At 38.0% G+C, this 23,294-nt stretch overlaps 1 long non-coding RNA gene across 1 annotated transcript; it reads left to right on the forward strand.

The window, feature by feature from the left end:
* The first annotated feature begins 6,843 nt into the window (after positions 1–6,843).
* On the forward strand, positions 6,844–20,994 carry LOC121865080. Its single transcript, XR_006088719.1, has 3 exons — positions 6,844–6,863; positions 12,477–12,591; positions 20,547–20,994. It is a non-coding gene; the product is annotated as an uncharacterized LOC121865080 (long non-coding RNA).
* The last annotated feature ends 2,300 nt before the right edge of the window (positions 20,995–23,294 follow it).

Genomic DNA, 23,294 nt, shown 5'->3' on the forward strand with positions numbered 1-23,294 from the left:
ATACAGACCATACTTAACCTTTAATGTAGTCAGCTGAATGCACATGGGCCCCATAATTTTCTAATTATACATGAGACTACATTAACTGAAACGTTTCGGTAGAAAATGCGTGTTCATTTAAAAAAAAAAAAAAAAATTTTTAAAATTTTTTTTTTTATCTATATCTGAGGCGGTCGTAAGTCCCGACGGGTCAAAACCACGTAGTCGTAAGTCGGGGTCTAGGTGTATTCCACATACACGTAATTATAAATACAAAGTTTATGTGATGATCGAAACGTCCATTTCGGTTAACGTCACGTTTCCAAGAACGTATCTAAGACGTTAACCGGCGCATGACTGTACGAATAAATATTAATTCAGTCAAATACATATTCGGTAATAAACAATAATGAATCTTTTGTACATACGTATTCTTAATAAGATAAATGATGCGGTTTCCTTGAGGGCACAAGTATACATTGCCATTCCACTATCAATTGTTTTTCTTTAACATCAATGGTTATTTTTACTGTACAGTCGGCCCTTAACATACGCGGGGGTTAGGTAACAGATATACCCGTGAATGTTAAAAATCTGTACTTTCTTGCCCCCCCCAAAACCCCTGGCCCCCATTTCCTTATTTACCGTATATACCTGTGTGTAGTTCAAGTTTTTAAGACCAAATAATTTGGCAAAAAATTGGGGGTCGACCTCTAAACGGGTAATAGTTTCGTTAGGTTGAAAAATATTTACCAGTAACTACCAGTAAACAATGGAAACGACGCACCACCAGCTGTGAGTGTTGGTACAGTTGCTAGGGCAGATCTCTTGCGTCATCATAGCAAGCCCAAGTAGCCAAATGCATGGTATGGTATGCACTGGACGATGTAAAACATAAAATATTCATTTTTTAAAGTTTATTTATAGATACTGTACATAAATTTTTGTTCATTACATTTGAAACATCAATCTTTGTTAATTAAATTTGAAACAAAAGAAAACTACGATACCGTATTTTCATTAAAATATTACATCACAAGTAAATTTTACCTTAACTGTGACAATGAATATATTCTCAGAAATAAATATGGAAATGTAATATTTTTGCTGAAATGACGTACGTATTACAGTGGAAAGTGGGATAAAATCATGACGAAAACAATGACTTTCGCCCCACACACAACGCTTCCGTGACGCCTGCTGGACCACCACTCCACGACCCCCTGACGGAGACACGATGATCCTCCCAATACTGGCCAGATATTTTGTAAATAATATTGATTATGTGTTAAAGGAACATCCTTCCTTCCTTAGGCTTTAGTAAGCCCCTTTATAATATTTATACTGTATATACTTTTCACACTTGCCAGATGATTCTGGTGTCATTGTACAGGGGTACCTAGTGACAGCACTAGGATCCCGCTTCCTCTATCAAGGAATAAACAATTGAAATTGAAATTGAATGACTTTCGCTTTCTTTCGTTGTTCAAAAGATTTTACCGTGGAACAAACCTGTACTGTACTGTACATGTACTAAAGGATTACGGTACAGTGAGTTCTGCTATAACGCGTGTTTTGACAACGCGAATTTGCTCGAACGCGATTTATGAATTGAGGAACGATATTTGTAAAACGCGAACTCGTTTGCTCTAACGCGATTCCACTCGAACGGTTGTTGTGGCTTCAGTTCACGTTCGACATCACATGTTCAATTGAGTTATGTGTTTTGTTTGTGAAGAATTGCAGAAATAATTTATGTAATATTTATGTATACAGTAAACCACTCACAAGGTCCTACAGTACCACTAATTATTTTATACTGAAACTTACGTTTGGTAAGCTGGATTAAAATGAAGATTACCGGTTTATTAAAATAATAAAAATGTATTATAAACCAGTCTAACATACCGTAATAAACACAGCTGCTATTATCATCCCCCCCTCCCCCATTTGCCAGTGACAAGAAAGGGAAAGTGACCTTGACTGTGACCGCCTGTGGCTATTTTTAGCCGTCCTTGTGTTCGGAGGTGGTCAGTAATGCATACCTGTATATTTACTGATCATAATACTTATCTCTTATAAATAATTCATTTGAAATTTATTTTTTTGCAAAGAATATTCAGTAAATGACTGCATTAATTCTTGAAACTACCTACAGTGGTAAATTTAGGTTATAAATAATGAACAGAAGTCACGTCATGGATTCGGAGTTTGGTCCTTAATGATCACCATAAATGTAGCCTCCCTTTTTCGCGAAACACGTATATAAATTAAAGAAAATACTTGCAGTATATTTAATATATTACAGTATATTATATATAAATAAATAAACAAATAAATTCAAATTCCCTTATCATCCTGTGTCATATACAGAAATACTTGAGTCCCTGAGCGAGTACACAAAAAGAAAACGGAGGACTAGGACATCCTGGAGTGGATAGAGAACGGACATCTCTACTGGGGGACTCAAACGTTTCTCATGTTTTGTGGGCGCTCTAGCATAATATGAATACAGTATTACCCCGCCTAACGCGGTTTCACTTAACGCGTTTTATCATATACGCGGTGCCTCGCCAGAGCTGAACTTTCACTTAACACGGATTTTTTCCACATATACGCGGTGAGTGTCCGGCTCGAGACGCTATTTTTAGATTTGCCCCACCCGCCACCCTGCCTGACTGCCTGTTTTAGCTCATAAAATTCATACAAATTACCCGGCCAGAATATAATTTACATTGCTGGAATTCTTATAATTTGGTGATCATTTTGAATATAAACAACATATATTTTGCATTAAACATACAATTTTTAGATAAAAATATTTCTCTAGGTAACTATGTTATCTTTTGTCCAAAATATATGACATTTATATTCAAAATATTCCTGGTCTTACAAGGAATCCAGCAATGTCAATTATATTATCCTAACTTTAGTTTGAGGTATTATTTATTAAAATTTAGTGGTTATCCCACACATCTCCTTGGGACGGTTGGTGGGGGGTGGGGGGGAGGGAGGGACCGACCGACCGACCATCTGTTACCCTGTGAAGAATTATTTTTTTTTTTATTAACTGAAGATATTTGTTTTAACTCATAAAATTCATACAAATTACCCGGTCAGAATATAATTTACATTGCTGGAATTCTTATAATTTGGTGATCATTTTGAATATAAACAACATATATTTTGCATTAAACATACAATTTTTAGATAAAAAATTTTCTCTAGGTAACTATGTTATCTTTTGTCCAAAATATATGACATTTATATTCAAAATATTCCTGGTCTTACAAGGAATCCAGCAATGTCAATTATATTATCCTAACTTTAATCTGAGGTATTATTTAATACTAAATGTTATAAACTCTGGAAGGGAGGATTGGTGGGGGGTGGGGGGGAGGGTTGGGACTGACCGCGTGGTTGGAAGAGGGGGGGAGGCAAGGTGGGGTACTTTGATTGACAGATAGTGTTGTGAAGATTATTTTTTTTTTTATTAACTGAAGATATTTGTTTTAGCTCATAAAATTCATATAAATTACCCGGTCAGAATATAATTTACATTGCTGGAATTCTTATAATTTGGTGATCATTTTGAATATAAACATCATATATTTTGCATTAAACATACAATTTTTAGATAAAAATTTTTCTCTAGGTAAGTACAGTATGTTATCTTTTGTGCAAAATATATGATATTTATATTCAAAATATTCCTGGTCTTACAAGGAATCCAGCAATGTCAATTATATTATCCTAACTTTAGTTTGAGGTATTATTTATTAAAATTTAGTGGTTTTCCCCCAAGCAGTGTAGTGTGAGAGGGGGAGGGAGTTGAGTCCATTATTTGAATGGACATTAACTTGGCGACTGTATTTCTCTATTTCTCTTAAGTATTAATTGTGTGCATGTACCATCATAAAATTAAGATGTTATTTTTACTACAACACAGGTATGTGCCTTCAAAAAGTGGAGTTTGGGGGTCGGGCCGGTTTCTATTGGAATTAATCCCATATGTTCTGTTGTTCACTTAACGCGATTTCACTTAACACGTGACCTCTGCTCACCTGACTGCATTAAGTGGGGCAACTGTATGTAAATTATACTATATATATATATATATATATATATATATATATATATATATATATATATATATATATATATATATATATATATATATATATATATATATATATATATATATATATATATATATATATATATATATATATATATATATATATATATATATATATATATATATATATATATATATATATATATATATTTCATGTAAATCCACAATATAACGTGGAAAAGCTTGAATAAAGACGAAAGCTAAGGTACTCCGTTGTTTCCATCTTCCCGTGTGATTTTATCAAGATATATATATATATATATATATGTAAATTGTAAAAATTTAAATAAAAGAGAAAAACTAAATACGTAGCGGTTAAAGTGTACTGTACAGTGTTGTGGCTTGGCTCAATGTTTACAGTTCACGTTCGACATCACTTGTTCAATTGATTTATGTGTTTTGTTTGTGAAGAAATACCTGTACAGTATATGTAAATTGTAAAATTTTAAATAAGAGAGAAAAACAAAATAAGTAGCGTTTAAAGTGTACTGTACATTGTGGCTTGGTGCGGGGTTATGCAGTGTTTACAGGTCACGTTCGACATCACATGTTCAATTGATTTATGTGTTTTGTTTGTGAAGAATTGCAGAAATAATTTATGTAATATTTATGTATACAGTATACCTGTACAGTATATGTAAAATGTAAAGTTTTAAATAAGAGAAAAACAAAATACATAGCGTTTTAGACCCGCGCGCTCTGTTTACTCCACACTTTGTTTGAAACACGTGAAGTTTTTAAGTGTCCTCAGTGAATTCTGATTACTGTTTCTCCAATTTTGTGACTATGGAAAAGAAGAATATCTCTGGGAAGCACTCTGGTGATCGCATTTCCGGTGGTGATCGTAAAAGAAAGGCTATAACACTTGAAGAAAAGCTTGATGTTTCATGACTCCTCAACATCAACCTTCTCCCCCATCAAGTTATATTCATATTTTTTCAAGGTAAAGTGTAACATTTACTGTATGATTTCATTATTAGATATGAATGTAACATTTATTTAGACTGTGCTATCCTTTGTGTTAGGCTAACTACGAAATTTTTTTTCGATTTGGAGTAATCTGCACCTAACCCTATTTTCTCCATAAGCCCTGTTATTTCTATTACACGAATTTCTATAACACGATGTTTTACAAGAACACTACTATCGCGTTATAGCAGAACTACCTGTACTTAAATTGCTATGTCTATTGCAAATATAGATTGTTTATACAGGTATTCAAATAAATCACTATCTTACAAGAATCCCAGCAATGTAAGTTATATTCACCCAGGTCGTTTGGGTGGCAAATTATGAGAAGAGCTTAGTCACTCTTAAGTAATGATAAATAAACACGTAGGCCTTCAGCGCCAACTGTCACATCTCGTTTTTTTAATAGGTTTCGGTTAAAATACTGTTATATTAGTGATATTCTATTCATACTGTGCTTGATATAATACATTCACGGAAATGTAATATTTTTGTAACTACAATGCTGATGTCATCACAAGCGTGGTTACAGCGAGACTGACTGAGTGAAGGAGAGCTATGCGTGTATGTGTGAGGTTGCGGGAGCGGGTGGTGTCCCGTGTTCGGTGCCGCGCGTGAGTTGAATGTACTCTACTTCAATTACTTCAATGTACAGTCAACCCTCACATTACGCTGTCCCGCATTCCGCGGTTCACCGTTAACGCGGTGCCCTGCCGGAACCTAACATGCTCACATTCCGCGGTCGTGAACCCCATTACGCGGAGAGCGGCTGGCAAGCCGCGCCATTTTTGGATCCAAACCTCCCGCCATCCGCCATGTTGTGTAAGAGGCGCGAAAATGGTGCACACAAGGTCGCCCAGTCATCAAAACATTACCAGTTCTTCACCCGCCACCCACTACAGCCGGCCCAAGTCAGTGATAGTGATAATTATAGTGAGGATATGGACTTATATGAACTTTGGGGGGTTTGACAAAGAGGCCCTGCAAGCCTCTGTGGTGGATAGTGATACAATTGATACAAGTGATACAGGTGAGGGCCAATAATCTGCCCTCTGCCTCGGAACCAACCGCCCATCCCCGTGTGCCCAGCCATCTTTTCTACTAATGTAAGTGTTAGAAAGCCTAATATTATTGATATTTTTCTTAATTATTAATTGTGTGTGCATACCATCATAAAATAAGAAGTTATTTTTACTACAACGTAGGTATTGTGTCTGAAAAAGTGGAGTTTGGAGGTCGGCCCGGTCTCTATTTCAATTAATCCCATATGTTATGTTGTTCACTTTACCCTTTTCTCACTTTACGCGGGCCGCCGTGGGTTCAATTGACCGCGTAAAGTGAGGGTTCACTGTACTGTATAAACAATGTGATTCAAAGTTAAATGATTTAATTTTATATACAGTATTTAATTTATTTGTAAGCCACATCATTTATATAGAGTGGAATACAGTCTGCGCAGAATGTGAGATCGTGTGCTGAAAAAATATGCATATTTACAATTATGTTATATAAATAAAGTCAAGTAACACTTACCACTTCAATTAATACTTTGTAGTGTTTCCTCTGTGCTTCAGACAGTCTTTTAGCCTTCGAGGAACACTGTCAGCAAGGTTTTGCAAGAGGTCAGGTGGCAAGTTAGCCCAGGTGTCCTTGATGGCTGCCTCTAGCTTCGGGATTGATGATGTGTCAGCGTCGCGCAGACGACGCTTAACAATGGACCACAAATTTTCTATTGGGTTAAGATCTGGGCTATTGCCAGGCCAGTCATTAAAGAAAGGTACCTCACAGTCTTTGAGCCACTGTATGCCACTTTTAGCAGTGTGGCATGGAGCACCATCCTGCATGAAAAGGCTTGCCTTAGCTTTATCAAATGATTCAGGTAAGAAACCACTGAGCAGTTCAAGATAGTTGCACTGATTCATCATCTGGTTCTTAGGGAGGATTACTAGTTCACCAACACCATAATACGTAAAGCAAGCCCAAACCATAAGCGGGGCAGGGTGCTTAACAGTCTTTACAGTGTACTGTGGGAGATGTGCGTCTGAGTGAGGCGGGCGGTACACCCTCCCTCCACTACTGCCAGTCACAGAAAACGTAGCCTCGTCAGACCACAATACACTTCTCCATGTCTCTAAATCCCACACTTCATATTTCTTTCAATATTTCACTCTATTTTCCTTCTGTCTCTTCGTCAACAGAGGCTTACAACGGGCCCGAAAGCTCTTAAATCCCAGGTCATCGTGGAGGGCTTGTTGAACACACCTTAACGAGACGTGACTCAGAAGACGGGGGTTTCTCTCTTTCACTTCACGTGCTGTGAGTGAGGGATTGGACTGAACTTGGCGAGAAGTAACCTTAAGTGTCCGTGGAGACAATAATTTAGGCCTACCAGACTTAGGTAATGGAGCTGGTAACACGTCCTCTCCAAGCTCACGGAAACACTTGACAAGGTTTTGAACAACACGCAAAGCCACACCAGTCTGAGCCGAAATTTCTCTTAGTACATGGTTTGCTTTGTACAATGCAATCACTGCTGCAATGTTGTCTCTTGTAGTAACCCTCCTGGACACTATGTCGGGTTAATGCACCGTAAACTAGACAAAAAACGGCCACGTGGCGAGTGAACCCGCACAGTAAATCTTCCCCTCACAGTTGCCAGAGGCGCATTGACTACAAGCCGTGATGCGTGCTCAGTTGCCAAATGTCACCACTTGCCAGTGTTTTGACATCTCGCATCCCGGGACAGCCTTCACAACATATGATCTTATTTTCGCGAGAACTTAGTTCGTCGGCCCTATCGCATTTTAATATTCCGCGCAGATTGTAAGTGTTAAGTAAGTCTGGGGTTTTTTTTAGACACGAATTTGCTTGGTCAGCACTGTGCATTGTAGGATTTATTGGGGGATCCTGAGACTGAGATTCAACTAACCTGAAAATCTTTTTTCTGGCACCTCTTGGGGTCCAGACAAAGCCCCCCTAGGACAAAACCTCCTTTGATAAAACCCCCCTCAAGTAAAGTGCAAAGTAGGACAAAACCCCCTTATTTAGAATAAAACAAGGACAAAGTCTCGACTTTTTTCTATTTTCAGACTTTAAGTCCATTTCAATAATTTTAGGTTAGGTTAGGGGCTTTTGTCTTATTTTTTACTCTAAATAAGGGTTTTTTTTACCCTACTTTGCACTTTACTTGAGGGGGTTTTGTCCAAGGTAGTTTTGTCCTAGGGGGTTTTGTCCTGGGGGTTTTGTCCTACACTCGGACCTCTCAATCCCCATAGGTTTCAGATGACCGGGGTTATTTACTTCACATATGTTCTCAGCCCCTCTAAGATAACCTGAGGCTACTGTAGCATATAATATGAAGGATAAAAAGAGGACTTGGTGTGGTATGGTAGATGGTGACAGTTTCTCGATGAACACTTACACCAAGAAGTAAGCAGGACAAAATACTTAATAAATGTGATGTAGCCACAGCTTGATGTCTCCTGTGGCCGTGGAAACCCATGGATGCTTAACCTAATAACTGTGGTAGTAATTCGCCGATCAACCCCCCAGTGCACAAAAAAAAAAACGTATATCGATTTTCCCCGAACATTATTTTAACTCTTGTGGATTAAAAGATAGTAATAGGTTCGGTTAACGAACTCAATCCGTTCCAGAAGGTCGTTCGTTAACCGAAACGTTCGTTAACCGAAACCATTGTTTCAATGGGTTTTTGGGTAATTGGTTCCAGCTCACCAAAAATTTCCTAAATTCAACAAAAATGGTAGAAAAGTTCACTTACTTTGAGGTGTGTATGTAGAAGGCTCCTGGATGATGATGATGATGATGATGGGATTTAGAATGGGGGTGGAGGAGAAGGAAGAAGAGAAGGCATTGGGGTGGAAGAGAAGTCACCCCATGGTGCCATTTCACCCATAAAATTTTAGCTCTCTGGTTTAATTCAAGATTATTTTCTTTAAATCAACGCTGCACTGCATTATATATTGTCAATATATAAAATATATTTCAAAATGACCAATAATTTGCTTGGAAACACAGAAAAAAGCGTTTAGTTGAAGAGAGTCTCAAGCAAGATGTTACCTCCAGTGAAAACAGAGAGAGACAGTAACTCCTGTTTGCTGTGTTAAGAGGCTGGATGCCGCGCATTAAACTAGTCACTTTACCTTCAATTATGTTCAATAATTGTTAAAATGACTAAAAATTGAATATTAAACTTTAAAATTATTGAATAGTATAAACTTCTTGATATTTACTAAAATAGTAAGGAATTTAAGCCCTAGAACCGATTAATGTATTGGCGGACTGATACTAAAGCTGGTTGCCCGGTCAGTGCAAGCGAAAGCTTGTTGAGGTCGGTTCGTAAGAACTTCGTTAACCGAATTTTTTTTCGTTAACCGAATTGAAGATCCTTATGGAAGGCAGTTCGTTAATCAAAATTACGTTAACCGAGGTGTTCGTTAAACGAGGGGTCACTGTATGTTGAAGAATATGGAAACCAAATGTGAATCCATTACTTACCTTAGTTTGTCCGTGATGAATTTGTGAAGTCAGTGAGTTTGGGGCTGGTGGGAGGTCGTGCCAGGCCATGCTAAGAGTGGGGGAATGACACGTTAGGGTGAGGGAGGGAGACACGGCAACCACTGACGTGAAATCATGATCGGCAGTTAGGAAGAGGTACTTATTTACCATATTTTCTTATTTTTTTATGAACCAAATTTATAATGGAAAACAACCTTATTCTATTCACTTATGGGGTTAGTTCCGAGTACTGATTGAGTGAGAAAAATCACTTATTCACTCACATATATTGTTTATTTTTGCACTGTTTATACAATAAACACTATTTACAACATACTGTACCACATAATACTCAGTAGGGTGTGGTAATCCCTATAACATGGGGCCAAACACAATCCCACATCACACTCAACACACATTGTTGTCACTGTTTTCCTCTGTCTTTCGTGCCTTGTTTTTTCCGGCCATGTCCCTGTGTCGATGTTGTGTCCAGGAACTGATGAGCTATATAATTTCTAGCATTCAATCTATCAGGGGTGCATGTAGTGCATTGGCCTCTCTCTGAAGATGTCAGGGTGCCATATTCTTCCAGAAACTGGTAGACAACATTGTTTTGGAATTCCCTCTGCTAAACTTTCTTATTACCAGTCCTAACTAAAAACATATTGTTGGCATTGAGGATGGTGATGTCTAGTGTGTAAGAAGAGTTTGTAATGCCATTTTACAGCTTTTCTAATGCATTCTACAGCACTGTGTTGGCAGTCACTGTTGTCTATCAGATGCATGCACTTGTTATAGTCTATCTTCCCTGAGTTCTGAAGTCCACCTTCCCACTGTCTTTCATTTCACCCTTGTGCAAAGTACTGAGCATCGTGACATATAGCTTGTCATGCCAATTTATTGCAATGACTTTCCCAGACTTTTGCAATTCACAGTAGCCTCGATCAGCTCTCACAACAAACTTTGGTATATATTTCTTTTCTATGTACGGTTCCATTAGTTGGCATGTGCGTGCATGAAGCGGCACAAAACAGAAATAGTGTACCGCCTATCTGTGCACAGCACATGACCCTTTCCCATATATGGAGCCATCAGCTTTTTCACGATTGCATCAGATAATCCCAAGGGATCATTCGTTGGTATGTCCACATCATTAGCTGTTTACACAATTGCGTCCAGGATAATCTCTGTCTCGCAGTCACACAGTATAAAGATCTATTTTCCAAAACGATGCCACTTCATTGGTATAGTATAATGTTTGAATGCGAGTCTACCCTTGAAAAGTATCAGGCTCTCATCAATCACCGTTTTCATGAAAGGATAAAATCTTGCTAAACTTACTCACAATCATGGCAAATACGTCCCTTACTTTCCACAGTCGATCTCCTTCCACTGGATTATTATTATTTGTGAAATGGAAGAAGTGCAGTAGTAAGAGAAATCTGTCCCTTGTCATAAATTTCCCGAACACAGGAGTGGCTTTCAGAGGGTCATTACGCCAGTAATCCTGGATTACCGGGATGTTTTTTTTTGTTGAGAGGCATCCACATCATAAGTGGGAAAAACATGTATAATTCATCTACTGTAGTATTCACCCAACGATGCACATGACATTAGGGTGAGAAAGCACTGTCATCTGTGGAATACTTATAATATCTGTTAGTCTCATCCACAAAATGCAATATCACTTCATTGTCAATAAAGGCAGTAAAATATTCCATTTCAGTTGCAGTGTCATCACAAGGCTAGTCACCACTGTCACCACCAATTCCATTATGAAAATAATGGATATCCGGCACAAAATCTGACCCATCACTCCACACAAAGGGTCGTGCAGTAGCTCCCTCACCCCTACATCCATAGCCTCCCCTACCTCCTCCACAATGCCGCCACCGTCACTTCCAGCACACTTTTCCCCACCAGCACACTCGACTTGCCAATCATCATCATCATCATCAGATAAGGAGGAAATGGACTTATCTGTTTCATAAACCATGGGCACAAACTTGAGGGTGTAAGGCTTTTAATTTTTTTAGATCGAACAAAACTGCACTTTGTGGTAATAGTTGTGGAGGCAGCCTTCCTGCCACCCTTCATGGCAACACCAGCCTGAGTAGCACATTTTTTTCTTTTTCCCTCCCTCATTTCACTCAATGTCCCCCTCACCTCCAGCTTTCCCATCTCTAGTAGGCAGAGCAGCAGATGTTGATGTAGATAGTGCAGAGGCAGAATGAATGGTTTGCATCTTGAAGTTTTGAGCTGGGCGCGTGACCTGTGGCCAACCTCATGACGCCGCCTGGGCTTTGGGTCATCTTCAGATTCCTCACTTTCACTACTGCTGTGATATCCCACAAGTAATTCCTTTTTCAAAGGCAGTCTCTTCCTTCTACTCTTCTCTGGCCTTTTACCATGGCCAGTGGAAGCAGAAGGAGTGGGTTCAGTGATGTCACCATGGGGCGAGGACTCATCTCTTGACTCCATCGTGACTGAGATATGATTGCCTGATTAGCAGTGTGGGTGGGAGGATTACCCAGTGGGACAACTGGCAAGTGTAAACATCCCATTCTTGACCCCACTAGATATTAAATTTTTCGTTCGCTGCATTCAAAACGCTCTGAATTCCAGAATGTGTGTTGCACTCTTCCAGTTATCATTCAAGAATGTATGTCGCAGTTATCGGGTTAATGCTGGATACCATGGTTCATGAAATGGTTTACTTAATATAAATCGTTGATAGTACTCAGAGCTGTGGTTGGGCATGTTGTCAGCCCAGATAACTTAAACCTCAGTTAGTGAGACTCGCTCATTTGCTCATTTCTCATTTGGTTTTTGTTCTAAAAGATTTTAGTCGTAACTATTATTTTTTTACCAGATCATCTTTTGATTTTGGACGAGAAGGGACATCCTGTAGAGCTGAACCCACCAGAGGCGTTGTTACAGAGGAACATCAGCATCAGCTCCTTAGATATTCCAGAAAACTGCACAAAGTATGTATTTGTAGTGTTTCACAGATGTTGCCCCTTTGAAAGAGAGAGAAACAGCTGGTGGATTGGACACTAACTACCTTGGTAGGACAGTGAGAGATATCTTATGAATACAGTAATACCTCAATAAATCGGATTTCAATATATTGGAATTCGCTTTTTTCGAACTCTGAGGTGCTCTGGTCACCCCAAAAAATACATATTTGAAGAAATGGGAAGGTTAAAAAAATTATGAAAAGAAAAACACTTAATGAATACTGTACAGTGGCCTATTCATATTTTCTATAGGCCTACCAAGAACTACGACACTGAGTAAGTAACCATAAGAGGCCATGATCACGGTGTTGCCACATTCGTTAGGTTTATTTATTTATTGATTCAGTATTATATTCTCATATGATTGGCCTCTTAGGGTTTATGGTTCATCATGATTCATATTACATCTTCAATAATAAAGAAAAAATACAATACAGTATGTAATTTGTAATATGACTTGAAAATAAAAGGATAAGCTGTAGCGGAAGGTATTTTTCTCAGGACACATTCTTGTGAGAGCTTTCAGCACATAAGCTTACAACAGGGGTCACGATAACACACTGTATAGTATTTGATATGAAGATACCTTCCTAACAATGTTATTTATTTCCTTTGAGTGATACATGATGACTCAATTTGGCTACTTGTACACTTAGACAATTGATTAATGAATAAACCAGGGTATATGCAGATACATAGTACTGTACACTACAATATTACTTATTAAGTGATGATAAATACAGTCATCCCTTGGTTATCACGCCTAATTTGGACCGCGCCGAGTGCGTGATAACGAAAAACGCGATAACGAAAGTACATAATCTATGGGATTTATTCTATTTGGTTCCAGGCACCCCAAGACCCAACCCCAATTTTCCCATTTTATGACCATTTAGACCCACTGTAGTCCACAAAACATGTAGCTATGCTTTCTTTATTTGAGTCCCCCCGTCTGAGAAGTCCGTTTTCTCATCGCTTCAGGACGCCTGATTGCTCCGTTTTCTCTCAATCTTAGAGTGCACCGGAGACTTCGTTATTCTTTAGTAATGACACAGAATTTGAAATTGCAACTGGGGTTGCAATTGTTGAGGCAACTTAGATATGTCTGATTACAGCAAATGTGCTATTGTCAATTTGTAGGTGAAAGATTTTATCCTCAATAGATGTAGGTGAAGCAAATGGGTAAAAACACCTGGAGGCAACTGCGTGATAATGAAATTCTCGGCTTGGAAAATGCGCTATAACAGCAGGTGTGCAGATTTTGATGGAGGCGTGATAACAAAAAACGCGAAAAACCAAGTGCGCTATAACCAAAGAATGACTGTACACTACATGAGTATTTAATAAGTGATAATAAATACTGCTCTGTACTATACTAATTTCCTAAGTGTTGAAGACAGACACTGTGGTAAGCAGCTAAGCCTATCAGCTGTTTGGGCCAAACAGTTTGGTTTTTGTAAACAAACGATTGATGGTGGGATTCTTTTTGGGGAAAAGTTGATACTTTTAGGATAATATTTTATCAACCTGGCTCCAAATGATCCGAAATTATATGAGAATTATGGGGAAATTGCATAAAGATGTGTTAAAGGAATCCCTCTCCCCCTCCCCTTTGCCAGCTGCTCCCAGATAAACATTTGTCTTCCACATACAATATACTCCTACACTTATTTGTTCTTATTTTTATCTTTTTAGTACTGTACAGTACAGTGGTCCCTCGGTCAACGAGCACAATCCGTCCCAGAAGGGTGCTCGTTAACCGAAAAACTCGTTAACCGAAACCATTGTTTCAATGGGTTTTTGGGTAATTGGTTCCAGCTCACTGAAAATTGCCTAAATTCAACAAAAAAGGTAGAAAAGTACACTTACTTTGAAGTGTGTATGTAGAAGGCTCCTGGATGATGATGATGGGAATTAGAATGGGGGTGGAGGAGAAGGGAGAAGAGAAGGCATTGGGATGGAAGAGAAGTCACCCCATGGCGCCATTTCACCCATAAAATTGTAGTTCTCTTGGTGTAATTCAAGATTATTTTCTTTAAATCAACACTGCACTGCATTATATATTGTCAATATGCAAAATAAATTTCAAAATGACCAATAATTTGCTTGTAAACACAGACAAAAAGCGTTTAGTTGAAGAGAGTCTCAAGCAAGATGTTACCTCCACTGCAAAGACAGAGAGACTGCCGCCTTTTTGGTGTGTTGACAGGCTGGATGGCGCGCATGAAACTAGTTTCCTTACCTTCAATTATGTTCAATAATTGTCAAAATGACTAGAAAATTTAATATTAAACTTTTAAAATTATTGAATAGTATAAACTTCTTGATATTTACTAAAATGGTAAGGAATATAAGCCCTAGAACCGATTACTGTATTGGCGGACTAATACTACAGCTGGTTGACCGCCTAATGCAAGCGAAAACATGTTGAGGTCGGCTCGTAAGAAAATCGTTAATCGAGGGATTGCTCATTAACCGAAGTTAAGAATCTTATGGAAGGTAACTCGTTAACCGAAATCTCGTTAACCGAGGCGCTCGTTAACCGAGGGACCACTGTATACAGTTTTCTCTTTATTCATAACACAAATTCTGTGGTTACTTACATATAACACTTCACAGTAAATAACAATCATCTCAGTGACAACAGTTGTTGACAACCAGACTTATAAGTCTGATTTTCAGAGTTCTGTTTCATATTTTTTTATTGTTGATGTAATATTCTTTCAATAACCTTGTTATAAACTTAAATACTATAGTTGTTGAAGTGCACTAATAACATAACAACAACTGAATTTCTTTAAACACTTCAGAAAAGTAGTTTTATCTCCACCCCCAGAAGAGTAGTTTTATTTCCCCATATATACTGTATTCACTTTTATCAAGCTTTCGCAGTTTTTGGACCGGGGTCTGCCCCAGTGGTCCGATTTATCGAGGTTCTACTGTATATATTAGCACAAGTTGGCCACACCTTATAGTAAAAATGCATAAAAACATGTAAAAAGACACATGCAATTATATCAAGTCTTTGCTTTTTAAGCTTCCCTCTTATGGTGGTTTCTCTCCCCCACTTTGTTCTCTCATCTATAGCTTCCTTGAGAACTGATCCATGGCAGTTGTTGTTGAGGGATCGATCTCTCGCTTTTTCTCTACCAATAGTGGTGTCCCACAGGGTTCTATTCTTTCACCTACTTTCTTCCTTATTTTTATCAATGATTTACTTCACACAACGGCTAATTCTATCCATTCTTATGCTGATGATTCTACTCTTCACTCTTCTTCACATTTTTCCTTTCCCCCTAATTCTCAAACTAGATCTGTTTCTAGGGCTGATATCATTACATCTGTCAATGCAGATATGTGCAGCATCTCCGAATGGAGAGGTAGAAACTTCGTTAAATTCAAGAGTAATAAAACTCATTATTTACCAATTACACTTTCCAAATTAGATGATCTCCCACCAATCACATTTCAGGATGCTATCTTTCTGCCAAATTCTAAAATAGATATGCTAGGCCTCACCATTTCCTCTAATATGCCATGGAAGCCACACATCCTCAATATTGCTAAAGCTGCCTCCCAAAAGCTGGGAATGCTGTACAGATGCCATAGCTACTTCGTTTCTGAGCAGTTGCTTCAAGTATATAAGGGATTCATTCGTCCTTATATCTGGTAGTGGCTCTTCTTCTGTCCATCTGTTAGATTGGGTGGAATCAAAGGTATTTCGTCTTATTCAACTCTCCTCCTTTAGTTGATGATCTTTCTTCCCTTTCTCTTCTCCACAATGTTGCTTCACTTTTTTTCTTTTACAGGTATTTTAATGGGCAATGTTCAGCGGATTTGGCATCCTGTATACCGCCGGCAAGGCAGTGGGCTCGTAACACACATGTTGCCCGCAGTGCCCACCATTTTACTGTGGATGTCGGTCACACTAGAATAACCTGTTATAGTACATCATTTTTTCCTCACACAGCCAAACTGTGAAAAGCTCTGCCTTCTTCTGTGTTTCCGCACTCATACAATGTCTCACTTTAAAAAGCTGGTTTTCCGGCATCTTCGTGTTGTAGATTAATATAACCTTTTTCTTTTCTATTTTTTATCTCTTATTTTTTCTCCCCCTAGGCCCCGTTGTGGATCGATGACCTGTGCCTGGGTGGGCTATTCCCCATAAAAAAAATAAAATAAAATAACAGTAGATGTCTGAAAGGAACTATTTGTGAGACAAAGCAGAAAGGTTATTTTATGGATATCTGGAGGTGTCTCTTGTTTACCATTTACACTTATCTATATTAACAAAATTATGAATGTACAGTTACACTCCACTCCTCAGTAGCAGTTTTATGAATGTGCCAACATCGCAGTCCCTTCCTTCCACCCCCTGCCTCATTCCTTTCCACCCCTCCTCACTCCCTTCCACCCCATTCCTCACTCCTTTCCTGCCTCCCATCCCCCCTCTCTCCTTCCCATCCTGCTTATAAGTCTTAATTTTAATTTGGCGACATATTACCTAAGCTATTGCGTCACTAGGGATGTAATTACCACACTCAATCAATTAATCAAAAATAAACATGAATCATGTAAAAATAGGGATAATCTTAAGGACATACAAAAAATACAATTCAAGTAAGAAATATACAATTGGTCAAGTAAATAAATACTCTATACAGTATACTTACAAATACATGAGTACCATACATAATCATACTCTATTATAATGCTGTACTTAATTCTTGGTCCAGCCTCTCTTATGATTTCCTGTAGTGTGTATGGTACAAATGCCACGTGACTGTAAATGACGTGTGAGTTCCTGGGAAAATGTTCCCACTCGACCATGGTGTGTTCCAACAGCTGCTGCTCCCTCCATGTCTCCCGAGCATTAACCATGTCTGCCCACACTGGGGTTTAAATCACACCCCTTGCTGGGGCAGTTCAGCAGCTGGACATACCGTCCTTCCTAAAACCAATATTTGAGTGGTTTCTTGTGTGGCACAATGAGCTCATAAATTGATGTGACTTTGGTCAAATCGTTTTCGTTACTACCTTCAGTCAGAGAGGTGACATCTTAGGACAACGTCCTCAGTGTTTGATGTTAGAATGTCTCAGAATATCCATTCATGTTTCAAATTCTCTGGAATGTGTGTCATTGCTGCAGCTTTGGCCTACTGTATGTTGTATACTGAAGATAGTGGTGGTTACTGTAGCAGCCCTGGTCAGGGGTTGGGTATTCTTCACACCGGTGAATGGGTTGTGGGTTAGTATTTGATTTCTGAGCACTACACACTCTTGTGTTGATAATATTTCAACCTGGCCAACCTGATTGTGTACAACAGACACAAGATGTTAAGGATAACACATCCTCATTCCAAGTCCTCAAAGTTTGTTTTAGAAAGTTTGTTCCTTTGGCATACCCTTGAACTGTCTTTGATCAGTTTAGTAGGATTGTTCCTCACTGAATGATGTAGCATTACTGTAGTACTGATCCTGGAGTCTCATTTTAAAGGAGAGTAACTCCACATATCCCTGAGGTCTGGAGGATTTTTCCTGGCTTAACGTTTTTATTGTTGATGTAAATAAGTACTGTATGAGTGGATTGTAGCACGTTTGTTTATGCTTAGCAGGAAAACTAAATCTTCTTCCTTTTTTTTATAACATGTCAAACTCCATTGACTGAGTTTGTGGTGAGTTATATTCCTTCTTACTATGAACAAACTGACCACATTCTGGTTTGCTCCCATTCTCTGTGGTATGGTATTGAAGAATTCTTTGGTATAAATGATCCACAAACATTTACAGCTCCAAGTATACTAATTATTTTGCCATTATTTTAGGTAGTACTGTACACCCACTAAAAGATTATTCGGCACCCGTGTCATATTGTATCACGCCGTAAGGGCTGAATGTGATTGAACGTGTGTGTGTGTGTGTGTGTGTGTGTGTGCGTGTGTGTGTGTTATATATATATATATATATATATATATATATATATATATATATATATATATATATATACCGTATATCACGGCCTATAAGGCGGCGGGGTGCATAAGACGCCCCCCCCAAATTTCCATTTAAAAAGTAGCTTTTGAGCTCTATTTGCTGTATAAGACCAGTACCCCAAATGTGACACTTACCCACTGACTCAGTAGTCCTTTACCAACCATCCTTGATTTTTTAAAATAAGGCCAATTCACTTCAAGTAATGTCATCAAATTATACCCGCTGGTGTAGTGTAAACACTAGTGACGTCACTAAAGCGTGTTGGGAGTGTTCCCTCGTCTCGGTGGTGTGACTATTTATACAACATGTGGTTCAACAGCAACCACCGTATTCTAATTGTGGTGTTTCATTAGGATTTGAGTGAAAAAGGTTACCAGTATGTACTTACTACATACATTTATTACACAAATATATATATATATATATATATATATATATATATATATATATATATATATATATATATATATATATATATATATATATATATATATATATATATATATATATATATATATATATATATATATATATATATATATATATATATACTGAATATACTATGTACAAAAAATGAATGTTCAATGAATTATTTATGGTGCATTAGGGTACTGGTCACTTCTGATGGGCTATAAATAGCCTTCTTTATCTCCCCTACATCTCACCCTGAGCCAGACGGAAGGGTCTTGGTAAATAACATGTTTGCTTATTTTCCATTTACTTTAAATAGATTTACCGAATTATTTGTTTTATTTATTTATTTATAATATACTGTAATATATTAAACACACTGTAATTATTTTCTTTAATTTATAAACTGTTTTGCGACAAAGGAATGTTCTCCAGTAGTGTTTCATTAGGATTTGAGTGAAAAAATATTACGTACTTACACAATTGTTCCTCTTACTTTGACAACACAACATACATACAGTATATTATTTCTCAGTTTTGATCTTTTTTTTTAATTTTTGTATTTATTTATAGTTAGTTACTTAAAATAAGGCCAATTCACTTCAAGTAATGGCATCAAATATTACCAGCTGGTGTAGTGTAAACACTAGTGACGTCACTTGAGCGTCTGTAATTAACCGTCGATAGTTTCAAGAATTAATGCACTCATTTACTGAATATTCTTTGTAAAAAAATAAAATTTAAATCAATTATTTATAGGAGATAAATATTATTATGAGTAAATATACCGATACCGGTATGCATTACTGACCACCTCCACGGCTAAAAATAGCCCAATCTCGCGGTCACTTTTCCTTTCTTGTCTCCTCACTGGCAAATGGGGGGGGGGCGTGGGGAGGGGTGTGTGATGATAGCTGTGTTTATTACAGGGGTATAAATCTCTTTTACGGTATGTTAGACAGGTTTATAATACATTTTTATTATTTTAATATACCGGTAATCTTAATTTGAATCCAGCTTGCCAAACGTAAGTTTCAGTATAAAATAATTAGTGGTAAGACCTTGTGAGTGGCTTACGATGTTTTCATCACCACTCTTGACACACTAAACCACAATATTTAAGAGGTAAGAATTTTAAACTTGGTGGTTTAGACGACCCCCTAACTTTGGGCAGATTTTTTTAATGTTCAAATTTCGTCTTATAGGCCGTGATATACGGTATATATATATATATATATATATATATATATATATATATATATATATATATATATATATATATATATATATATATATATATATATATATATATATATATATACATACATATATATATATACATACATATATATATATATATATATATATATACATATATATACTGTATATATATATATATATATATTTGGCACCCTTACTGCATGATACAATATGACACGGATGCCGAATATTTTTTTTAGTGGGTGTACATGTACGTATGTATTGTTAACAAAAATTAAATTTGAATTTCTTTGCAGGATTGCTATTTTGGATATTGGCTCCTCCCATATATACAAACCTGGTGACCACCTGAATGGATCTGTACGTCTGAAGCAGAGGTTGTTGGAGACTGAACATTTTACTGTTGTCAACATTCTACAATCAATCATTTATAGATATCTTACAGATGAGAAAATTTTGTATGTCAAAAGAGAATTAATTAATGCCGGCGTTAATATAAGATGATGTAACAGGTTTATTATAAGGTTTTTAATTTGCCAGATTTAGTGATCTTGTGTACAGTAGCTGTATGTGGTGAACTTGCTCACAGCACTTTTACAACTGATAGGAATTATTAAAAGTTTCAGCATAATTATTACATCAAGCAAGATATTTGCTGTGTTGAAACAATGATTATTCATTGTTTGTGTAAAAAAAACATGATGCTTCTTGCTTTCTGCATTAAAAGTACAGTAATCAGAAAGAGTACATCTTTTTCTTAAGCCTAAAAGCTTAAACTTATGACATTTATATATACAGTACACCTCTCCCACACTTTGTGCAGGGTTACCAGAAAATATCCAAAAGTGGTACAGCAGACTGGTGCCTTTGCTATGGCACCACAGGGACCTAGAGAGATTAGAATGCCTGCTGTTGTCCAGCTTATACTATAGGCGGGCAAGAGGCAACTCAATAGAAGTTTATAAACACATCCGAGGTCAATACTCAATCAGTCAGCACTGGGTGTGAGCTCATTCAAGACCCGACTTGACCAACACTGGCACAGGTACAGATACATTCTGGAGCCAGTACATGCCAAGTAAGTAAGAGAGAGACAGTACTTGCAACTGTGTGTAACAGAGAGGCAGTACATGCCCAGTACTTACCAACTGTGTGCAATGGAGAGGCAGTGCATGTCCAGTACTTGCCAACAGTATGTAACAGAGAGGCAGTACATGCCCAGTACTTACCATCAGTATGTAACAGAGACGTGACCGACCGCCCAAGCGATAAAGGGGATAAAAGTAAAATAAGCGTTAGACCCGCACACGGGACTCACCTCATGATAGGAATTGTATATTAAAGAAAAGATTTATAATATTCAGTGTGTGCGTATTGCCAAATGGGGTATTCTCGACACTGTCATGAGAAAATCATGCAGAGAAAACCTCAGCCAGGGCAAAAGGATACACCGGGACTGGTTTGATGAAAATGACCCGGAAATCAACGTACTCATCGATGATAAACGTGCTGCTTTAACTGACTGGCAGAACAACCCTCAGTCTCGGATCAATGCTGATACCTTCCACAAGAAGAAAACGGTGGCCCAGTGTAAACTTCACAATCTAAAGAACTACTGGTTTTATAAATAGAGCATGAGAAATGCAAAAAGTTGCAGATCAACACAAGATGCGCGAATTTTTCAATTCCACTAAAACATTTTATGGGCCAATCACTCATGGCTTGGCCCCCTCCGCTCATCCTACAGTAACTCCCAAATTAAAGGTGAATAAGGTATCCTTCTGTGCTGGAAAGAGCACTACCATTTGCTGCTCAACTTAAACACTGATGTGGATGTCCTGATTACCCAGCAGGTCCCTCAGCATCCAGAGCTGACCCACCTCAGCTATCATCCATCCCTGGATGAGATAGCTACTGCCATAAAACAGATGATCAATAACAATGCTGTAGGGCCTGATGGAATCCCAGCCGAGGTGTATAAAGCAGGAGGACATCTGCTTACCAGCCGTCTCTACTCTCTCCTGGAGAATATATGGGAAAAATGGCGACCTGTGGTGTAATGGTCAGCATTCTCGCCTCGCAAGCGAGCGGATTCGGGTTTAATCCCCGGGCAAGGTGAAACTATGGACAAGTTTCTTAATGCCATTTGCCTGTCTACCTAGCAGTAATTGGGAACCTGGATGTTAATGGATTTACGGATCGTATTCCAGGGTAATGGTTAGCCAGTGCAGTTGGCGAGTTGTCCGGTCTTCTCGGACTATTCCTTGACACAGAGTCATTCAGCTCATTAACGTAGGGTGTGGTTGTTGTGTTGGCGACAGCCTCTACACCTTGAGCAAATTCACTCCTATGTGGCCCTTGAGCCAGTCATCCTCATTACACGAAGGGCAACCATTATTATTATATGGGAAAAGGAGGAAATCCCCCAAACTCTTACAGATGCTTCCATCGTCAATATTTATAAGAACAAGGGAAACAAGTCAGACTGGCAACTACCAGGTAGTAGGTAGCTACCAAACAGGGAGGTACTACCACCTGGAAAATTTGGGAAGCATAATGTGTTGTTTAATGGTAGACCCTGCTGCCCTATGGCATCACAAAAAATTGTGACCAAGTCCCAGGTTGCTGATCTGACTTTGTGCCTCATTTACACACAATTGCAGGGTTTCAATTGTTTCTCTTACTTTAACAACACAACATACATACTGTATATTGTATCTCACTCCTGATTTTTTTTTCATTTTCTCATTTATTTATGGTTACATGTATTATTATTATTATTACACCCCTGTAATTTATTTTTTATTTTTTAGTATAATTTTTAATAATTATTATGACAGTTGTCCCTCGGTTAACAAACGTTTTGGTTAACGAATTTCCTTCCATAAGAATCTTCAATTCGGTTAACGAACAAAAATTTGATTAACGAAATCCTTACGACAACATGTTTTGGCTTGCGCATCAGCTGATTGGCTAGTCCGCCAATACAGTACAGCTCCTCCTCGACTTACGACGGGGTTAGGGACCCAAATCCAGGTCGTAAG

Source organism: Homarus americanus, unplaced genomic scaffold, assembly GCF_018991925.1.
Source record: "Homarus americanus isolate GMGI-L3 unplaced genomic scaffold, GMGI_Hamer_2.0 scaffold2539, whole genome shotgun sequence".
Lineage (NCBI taxonomy): Eukaryota > Metazoa > Arthropoda > Malacostraca > Decapoda > Nephropidae > Homarus > Homarus americanus.